We start from the raw sequence: 10,279 nt of genomic DNA on the forward strand, positions 1-10,279 counted from the left end.
TTTGATCTCAGTGATCTTTATATAGTGAATAAAGAGAAAACTGTTCCAGGCATTTTCCATCTTTACTACCTCTGGCGCCATTCCTGATATAATTTCCTCCCTAACACCTCTTCCTGAAATGGTGTGTACAGAACTGCACTGTCATATCTAGTTCGCTTTGTATATACATTTGAGCATGACTTAGATCAGATTTCAGCAGCTTCTGTAGAAGGGTGAGGTCTTTTATCTTCTTTTCCCTTTTTAGCCTCCTGTCACACTGAACTGCCCTCAGGCAATCAGCAAGGATCAGGAATGTGGGAGTGGAAGAAGGGTAGATAACAAGGCTATTTTTTAACTTCCCTCTACCGGGCAATGTTTGAGAAAAGAACCAATAAGGAAACACTGACCTTACTTGAATAACCCCAAAATGCAGTTTCTACAAAAAGCTAGTGAGATCTCATCCAAGCACCAATGGAATATCAAAGAGTGTCACAAAACATTGACTTGTATCTAAAAATATATAACCTTTATTACAACATGTCTAAAGCAGCATAATTAAAAATATCTAAAATTACATAATTAAAAGTATCTAAGATTTCATAATTAAAGGATCTTAAAAGATCTAAAATTGCATAGTTAAAAATATCAGGCCAGGCTGACTGAGATAAGATTTATTACAGCAAAAACATTTATTATTATATTGGAATGCTTGCAATGCAGGGTCAGAATGTAGACTACATAATAAACACAGAGCAGCGGGTAATAGGTATTTAAAAAACAAGTGTCAGCGCCAAGGCAGAAGGCGACCGCAGCCGAGAAGGACAATGTCCAAAAGTCCACACAAGCAATGAATATATAAAGTCAGCGCAGGTCTATAGTAATACAGCTTTCATCATTTTTTGGTATACAGGATCTTCGAACAAAAGGGTAAAGAAGCAAGGCTTACCAGATTCCAACAACCCACATTATAAGGTTGTAAACGAGTTTGATAGGTGGTCCGCAGAACTTTCAAATGGTGTCGTTTCACCAGCGATGTTGCACACTACAGATTCCTCCGGAATATAGTAGATATCCTGAGATCGCAGAGACTCACCAAAGGAGAGTCCAGTAGGATAGTGACATGAAAGAGATATACGGCACATCTAAGTGTAAACCGTCTTTATTACATAACAAGTAAAACAATTAAAAACAAGGATAAAGGAAAACTCACATACGGGGCCCGTGCACTGGGAACCCCAAAAAAGTAGCGCGCATAAAATGGTCAATAGAAGACCTCAGGCGGCACCATTTTATTTGAGGTCTTCTATTGACCATTTTATGCGCGCTACTTTTTCGGGGTTCCCAGTGCACGGGCCCCGTATGTGAGTTTTCCTTTATCCTTGTTTTTAATTGTTTTACTTGTTATGTAATAAAGACGGTTTACACTTAGATGTGCCGTATATCTCTTTCATGTCACTATCCTACTGGACTCCCCTTTGGTGAGTCTCTGCGATCTCAGGATATCTACTATATTCCGGGGGAATCTGTAGTGTGCAACATCGCTGGTGAAACGACACCATTTGAAAGTTCTGCGGACCACCTATCAAACTCGTTTACAACCTTATAATGTGGGTTGTTGGAATCTGGTAAGCCTTTCTTCTTTACCCTTTTGTTAGAAGATCCTGTATACCAAAAAATGATGAAAGCTGTATTACTATAGACCTGCGCTGACTTTATATATTCATTGCTTGTGGGTAATAGGTATTTGATTTTATGGCTGACAATCCCACTTTAAGGTGCCCATTAATGGTACAATACTTTTTTGATGCGATCATTCGATCAGATTTTTATGATTGAATTGTATATAGAAAAACACGCAATATGTGGAGAAAATCGATGTGAAACAATTCTATGGTCGATTGGAATAAAGAATTTTGTTGATAAGAATGTTGGATTTTATAATCGCAACTGAAGAGAGAAAATGCCGTAATCAACCCTTTTATCTCACTAACATTATAAATGTGAAAATTTGGATGTTTGTTACTCAATCACGCAACAATGGTGTAATGATCTGCTCAGTTGCCTGTGCAGGCAGGCAGCTTTTTGACCATTGTTTAGGTTTGCATGCTGCAGGACTCTGGAAAGGAGAGCTTCTGTCAGTTTTGCAGCTTGTGTTTGCTGAGGAATTTGCATACGTTGTCATGCAAATTGCCTGGCCACATTCATTGGAGGTGTGTACTATAAGTACTATGTGTTTCCCACAATGCTTGGCTGGTCATAAGGATTCCTTCCTGTGAAACACTCCTGGAGGAGTGTCAGCCTTACTCTCTGTTTGAAGATCAGCTTAGAGTAATTTCTGAAACTGCGCTAGGCAGGTTCCCCTGGTGCAGTTAGGATTGCTTATCTGTTTTGTTTGTTCTGTTGCGATTGTCCTGTCCCAGCGGTGGTCGACAGGAAATCGTTCTGATCTCTGTTCTTGGAGTATAGCTGGTGCAGCGGTTGCTACCAGCTATCTCTTCTGATCTGTCTCACTTGGATCACACTAGCATCTTGCGCTAGCGCTGTGGATCCTTCTGTTCTGTCTCCTTGGATCGTGCTAGCCACTTTCTGCTAGTGCTGTGGATCCTTTTGTTCTGCCTTCCTGGATCGCACTAGCATCCTGCGCTAGTGCTGTGGATCCTTCTGTTCTGCTACTCTGTCTGCCTGGATCGCACTCGCCTAGCGCTAGTGCTGTGGATCCTTCTGTTCTGCTACTCTGTACCTGGATCGCACTAGCATCCTGCGCTAGTACTGTGGATCCTTCTGTTCTGTCTTCCTGGATCGCGCTAGCCACTTTCGCTTGTGCTGTGGATCCAATCTCTCACTTGTCCCTGTTTTCGTGTGTCTGTCTTGTCTGCTACGAACGCTTGCTGGAGGCTCGGTGAGGTAACCGTTAAGCAAGCGCTCGCGTCCTCTGTTACATGTTTGTCTGTCGATGGTTAGTTAGGCGTGCTTGTCTCTATTGTGCTTATCACGTGGAGACCGCGCATGAACGCGTGCACTGTTGCGAATGAGTGCGGTGTTCGCGTTCAGTTAGCGTTTGTTATTTTCCGTATCTCCTCATTGTATGATTTGCTGTGCCTTTGCTATCCTCGTATTCTGTTCTGATCTTCCTTGTGTCACTTTTGGCAATCGCCTTTCTTGCGGTTGCGTTTCTGTTTCGTATCTGCTGTTGTGTGTGCGCTCTCGCGGGGTGGCGACTAGATTGGTGCACACACATACAACCTGTCCCTTTGCTCATTCTCATTCGCAATCGCTTCTCTTGCGATTGCGTTCTGCGCTTCGTACAATTCCTGTCTGGCATTTGTGGAGGTACAGAGGATTGGTTCCTCTGCACTCCTCAGCGCCATCTGCCGACAGGAATTTCCCTCTACGGGTGCGTAGCACCTTTTGCTGGGTTCCTGCAATTATACGCTTGAGGAGGATTTCCGCCGTATCAGCGCACGCGTTGTGCGCCGATCACGGAGAAAGTTCCACAATCGTTACAAATGGCTAAACGGATTTGAATGAAATTTGGCACACACATAGTACTGGAATAACATCTGGAATAAAATAGAGGATACTTTGTATACCCATAACCAAAAAGTGGGTGGAGACAAATACAAATTTACTGGGAAAATGTAAACTGCAGCCATTCTTATACTATTAATGGTAGGGTTCTCAAACTTTGCACGGTTGGTCACTAGGTGACTGGGATTCATATTCAGAACAGTTGGAAAATCAAAATTCACCTATTGATTTTCAAGGGGAATATTGAATTGCTGCCATTCTTGTACTGTTGATGGCACAAGCCTCAAACCTGGTACAGACTGGGGCTCAAATTCAGAAAAGGGGGTGGAGCCACAGCCAATCAGATATGTTTCATTTCAGTGCAAATTATTGATGCCAAAGACCGCAAAGCTCACAAACTAGGTTGTTGAGTAATTTTGTGTTAGGGTTAGAAAAAGTGGGCGGAGCCAACACCAGCCAAATACATACCCGGGCAGCACCGTGCCATCAGCTAGTGGGAACTATCGATAACTACATTCTGATTACTTAAGATCCCACAAATCTGATCAAATGAGCACTTCTGAGGAAAATATTATACTGTTAATGGGCACCTTAACACCAAGGACCAGAAGCCTATTGTGCAACTAATTAATGATGCCCTGACAATGAACTGCTTTGGGCCCGATCCAGTTGACTTTTTCTCCTAAGTTTGCTCCTAGGTGATAGTTTAACGCTATAAATGAAATGCTTTTTAAGCCACCAGCAAGCAAGAAAATACTTTTCACAGTACTTTTCCAATTACAAAGTGCTAAAAAGTGGCCATACAGCTGTCGATATTTGCAGCAGTTTGACCATCCGATTTGTTTATTATTATTGAATTGAATGAAAATCGGTGCTGCAACAAGCATGCCCTTTCGACAATTCAACCAATTTTGTGCCAAAATCGGTCGAATGTATAAATCGGAGAAGATGGGAAATCTCAGACTGTCATAGTTGATCGGGTGCACGTCAGTAATGAACTTTTTGCGGAGGTTCGCGAACCGAAAATCGGAGGTTCGAGCCATCTCTATGTATGGGCTGCCAACAGATCTCTCTCTGATCCGATTTGATCACAGAGCGATCTGTCTCTTGGTCGAATCTGCCCATACCTTACTTTACAGAAGATGAAAGATTATCTCCTAGGAGAAAACTTAAGAAAAAGTGAATTGGATCAGGTCCTTTTTGTCTTATAACAGTGATATCAGCTATATGCCCTTACACGCAGGGCCGCCGGCGCTACCATAGAGGAAAAAGTGGGCAATTGCCCCAGAGCCTGTAGGGGGCCCCAAGTTGTCTCCCTCATCTTAACTGTTGCTCCCCGAGCCCTAAGCAGTCTTTGGCAGAGCAGCATCTCACCTGTGCTGGCACTGCCTAAGACTCTGCATGAGCCCCAGGGAGAACAGTTAAGTTGGGAGGGAGGTTCAGCAGCCGGCTAATTAGCCCCGGATGGAAATTTGGCTGCAACAAAAGGCCCCTTTTTGGTCAGGGGTATCTGTTGAAGGGCCCATGGGTTAATTTTGCCCTGGGGTCCCAATGTTACTAGAACCGGCCCTGCTTACTCATTGGTGCAGCCATTCTTCTTCATACTTCATACTTGTGGGCCCCGTAGCATCTGTGCGAGTTGCTATGGCTGAAATTCTGCCTTCCAGAAATGTTGATTCAGTAAATAGTATTCAAAACTCCACATTTACTGCAGCACAGCTTTGTGACAGGATTTATGGCCTCTAATGCAGGGAAGCTCTGCTAATGGTAATTAATATTTAATTTACTAATTGTTTGCACAGAAATCAATTCTGGTTAATCCCTCTTTTTCAGCAAAGTTTTTTCTTTCTTGTGATAATGTTGAAGCAAATGACATATTGATTGTTGTCTCCAGACTGCTTCTTCCACATCGGTCAATAAAAGTAACGCAATCTAGATTATCCAGAGGCTCCGTAAACTAGAACTAAAATTTAATTAAGCAAGAGAGTTCTTTATTTGAACAAATAGCAACAGAAGGTCTTAATTGCCTGCGTGACACAGACGTCTGCAGAGGAGAACTGAGATTTCAGCCAGCAAAATGTACATTCCACAGCAGCATCAGATCCTGTCAGCAGATGTCAGTGTAGGATGCATAACAAACGTTTTTCTGGTTTAGTTATGCAGGGAGACAGATGAGCCTAGGAACTTTAATTCATTGCCACAATTTAGGCTAGTTTCACACTTGTGCGCTGCGATCGTCCTGCACCAGAAGAGGCCAGTGGCAGGACGATCGCACTACACCATGTCCTATTCTGTATTACCCTACAGCAGACACACACTTACCCAATTACTCAATTACGGTACCTACCGGTAGTTTGTGAACTTTGCGGTCTTTGGCATCAATAATTTGCATTGAAATTAAACAAATCTGATTGGCTGTGGCTCCACCCCCTTTTCTGAATTTGAACCCCAGTCACCCAATGACTAACTGTACCAGGTTTGAGGCTTGTGCCATTAACAGTGCAAGAATGTTAACAATTAAATATTCCCCTTGAAAATCAATAGGTGAATGTTGATTGGCTTTTTAGGCTCCAACCACTTTTCTGAATATTAATCTCAGTCACCCAGTGACCAACTGTGCAAAGTTTGAGAACCCTACCATTAACAGTGTAAGAGTGGCTGCAATTTACATTTTCCCAGTGAAATGTGTGTTTATCTCTGCCCACAGATGATCTGGCATTGCCCGGGTATGTATTTGGCTGGTGTTGGCTGTGCCCACTTTTTCTAACACTAACACACAACTACTCAATTACTCAATGATCAAGTTTGTGAGCGTTGTGGTCTTTGGCATTAATAATTTGCATTGAAATTAAACAAATCTGATTGGCCGTGGCTTCACCCCCTTTTCTGAATTTGAACCCCAGTCACCCAATGTCCAACTGTACCAGATCTGAGGCTTGTGCCATTAACAGTGTAAGAATGTTAACAATTAATTATTCCCCGTGAAAATCAACCTGTGCGAACCAACAGGAATCCCGGTGACGTACTTCCTGCCCAGCAGGGAGTATGTCACTGAAAGGGGGTGGGCCTATGCATATGACTCTGTTGCCGCACTGTGGCGCAAGGTCATATGAATGAGGATTTGTTTGTTGTGTACTGTAGATCATGTGTCAGGCTCCCCTGCCACTTGATCACCGCACCGGTATAGTGTAAAACCTGCCAGAAACTCAAAGGTTTTCTTGAAGTTTAATATTATTTTTCTTACCAGCTTAATACTTTTTCATTTGCTAGGTGTTGAAAAGGCATTTTGTAGATGAGATTAAGAAAACCTCTCCTGCCAGAAAATTAATTAGAATTTTGACTCAGAGCCCTAAAATTGGTCTCTTGGCCTGATAACCTCCCTCGGACAACACTTCTGTCACTAAAATTCTAGAACTTTTATATTGTACCTACATACATTTAATGTCAATAGCATTCTGTACATACATTCAATGTCAATGGAATTCTAAAGAATACAATTTTTATTGTGCAGCTTATTTGATTAATGCTTGTTTGGATATGAAGCAAGGATTCTGGTACTCTGCTTAGCTATCCCTGCCAACGAAATCAATTATATGAAGAACACATATTGTGGTAGCTGAAATTATTCAATTTGCTCTGTTCCTAAAATAAGTCTAATTGGGGAGTAAGCACTAAAGCTGGAGCTGGGCCATACCAAGTATTTTTGTTACATTACAAACCAAAAAAATTGTGCTTTCCAGTTACAATTAACCCTTTGACACCCCACCCCCACTATTTAAAAAAGTAGAGTCTGCATTTGCATGCATGCTCCATGTTCTTACCATGGATTTATATTCTATATTTATAGTCAATATATAATTCATAACATAAGAGGCTGCCGGGGGGCAATTAGGTAGGATCAGGGGGCAGAAAGGAGAATGGGGGGAGCAGTGGGCATCACGACAGCTGCCAGTATATGCCCGCTACCCCCGATTCTCCTACCTAATTTGTCTGTGGTATCCTTTAACAGTAACCTCCAACCAAATCCTAAGTTAGGTAAGTATGGAGGGAGCTCTCTCTTCCATATATTTATTTTACTAGCCAACATCATAGCAGTTTATAAGACAGGCACTGCTTGGTTCAAGCACACAAGTCTGTTTCTCTTCAGTTATAATCATAACAGTTTTAGCCTTGTGAACTAAGTACCAAATATCCAGATGTGGTCCTATCCTATGGAAGAGTGTGTGCTTTTTTTTGCCAGTTTTCACTCCTCTGGTTGCTCTCTTCCAGTTTGGGTTGACTTCGGCAGTCTTCGGAAGCAATTGGGTTTCTGAAGACGGGCAGGTGCCCTCTCTCGTGCATGCACAGTAAAGAGTCGCCTGTCTTCGGAAGCTGAACCCCCCCGACCAAAAAGTGGCATTAGGGGTCCATTGTTGCAGTCTAAATTCCCCCCGTGTCCCCTGAGCTTGCTGCTGGCACCCCCTTCCCGATCACCTTCTAACTTTTCTGTTAGTTCATGGCTCCATGCACTCCTGTCCCGCAGGGGCGCCACCCCTCCGATACCAGGCGTATGTTATTACGTAGTAACATGCCAAGGGTCACAGAGAAGATGTAGCCAGTGGTGGATAAATGCGGGAGTACACAGAGCCACAGACTGACACAGACAGCCACAGACTGAGGAGCGTGCCCATAAGCACAGTTGAGACACTACTCTACCAAAAATTCTGCAGGGGCCCTGGGGAGCACAGTTAAGTTGGGAGTGGATACTTTGGGGTCCCTAGAGGCTCTGGAGCCCTGGGGCAATTGCTCCTTTTGCCTCTATGGTAGAGCCGGCCCTGATGTGGGAACACACTTCCTGTTAAAGGGAGCTTTAAAGGATACCCAAGGTGACATGTGACATAATGAGATAGACATGTGTATGTACAGTGCCTAACACACAAATAACTGCTGTGTTCCTTTTTTTCTTTCTCTGCCTGAAAGAGTTAAACATCAGGTATGTAACTGACAGTTCCTGTCTGAGTTAGGACTGAGTCAGACTACAGTGTGACCCTCACTGGTAAGAAATTCCAACTATAACACACTTTCCTAGCAGAAAATGGCTTCTGAGAGCAGGAAAGAGATAAAAAGGGTAAATAGTTCATAGATTTTAGCTCTGGTATACTTCAATGAACGTGTGACGACCCCTGCAACCATCCTGTGCCCGTACCGTCACTCACCGATCATCCGGTCCCCTGCCATGGCTCAGTTTCCTTTTCGGCTACTGATAAGTCGCTGAGCAGTGCGCACGAGTCCTTGATCGCGCTCCTGTCCCTGTGGCCGTGTTGTGCCTGTGCGTTATGCGTACTATGGGCTTGATTCACAGAAGCGTGATAATGTGTGTCACGCCCGCACTATACTTCACGCGTGGTTTGCCGTGGTAAAGGTTTATTCACGCTATGACAAAGGTTTGCGCGCGTTCACACGAACGTTAATGCTTGCAAACCTTTGTCATAGCGCGAGTAAACCACACCCGAAGCATAGCGCGGGCGTGATAAGCATTATCAAGTTTTTGTGAATCAAGCCCCATGTATGTACGTATGCGTAGTACTACGTACGTAGCGTACTGAGCAGGCGCAAGACAGCCACAGGGACAGGATCGTGATTGAGGATGTGCGCAGCCAGGGCCGCGTAGGTGCACACTGCACTGTCGAAAATGAAATTGAGCCACGGCAGTGGAGCGGATGATCGGTGAGTGACGTCGCAGGCACAGGACGGTTGCAGGGAGCTAGTGGAAGCCTGCAGGTAAGTGAAGCCTTTTTTTAAGTTCAGCTAAGGTTCCGTTTAAGGTATAGAAATGATTCCTGTGAAGTACCTCAGCCATTTTGTTTTGGTCAAGGTGACCCTATTAGATACATAATATCCTGTGAAAATCAGGTTAGTACGATTTTATCCATCAGTCAGGAAGTAAACTCGACTCTTAATAGGATATTTGCATACAGCTTCCTTCTTTCAGTCGTACAATAGAAATGCAAATAAATTATCCTCATTGACTTCATTATATCCAGCAGTAATAAGCAGCTGAAATAATTGCTGAGTTTAACTCGTCTAACTTGGACAGAAGCAGAAAATTCTAATTACTTCCAGGAGAGATCTCGAATTACACAGAATCAAAATATAATTGCCTCTGTAAAAAAAACGAACAAAAAAAAAACATAAGAGTTTGTTTCACAAATTAATGACTTGAGATTGAAGCTCAGATATTCAAGTCATAGCCAAATAGAATATTTGAATATCAAATGCAAAGCAGTCAGTTTTCGAACTGGAGGAGAAACCAGATTTCCTAACCTCTGATAGCAGTTTCCTGGTGCAGATGATTTATGGCCATGCTCCTGTAAGTTTATGAGTGCGGTCATACTGCACCTGTGCGAGTCGTGAGTACAGTCTGCGCACGCCTAGTAGCACAAAGCCGATTGTGTACGTTTGTTTCCTCTATGTGCATGAGTAGAATATTCACGTTCTTCCGCAGATGGGAGCGTGCCCGTGAACAAGAACAGGGCCCTGGGCAGCAGTAGTGGGGTGGAGGACAATCTGGTAGGCCTCCTGAACATCCAGAGGTTGCCCACTATTTGAGTAAAAGCAAGAAGTTTTAAATCAGGATAATACCATTTATTGGCTAACTAAAAATAAGCAAGCTTTTGGCCTTTTCGGGCTTACATCCTGTTAGTTTGCAGGCTGGTGGTACAGACAGCTATATACATGCAACATCAAAAGGGAAAACAGATATTTTTTCAAGCATAAATACATGTCATTAAGA

The sequence above is a fragment of the Hyperolius riggenbachi genome, chromosome 8 (assembly GCF_040937935.1).
Source record: "Hyperolius riggenbachi isolate aHypRig1 chromosome 8, aHypRig1.pri, whole genome shotgun sequence".
NCBI lineage: Eukaryota > Metazoa > Chordata > Amphibia > Anura > Hyperoliidae > Hyperolius > Hyperolius riggenbachi.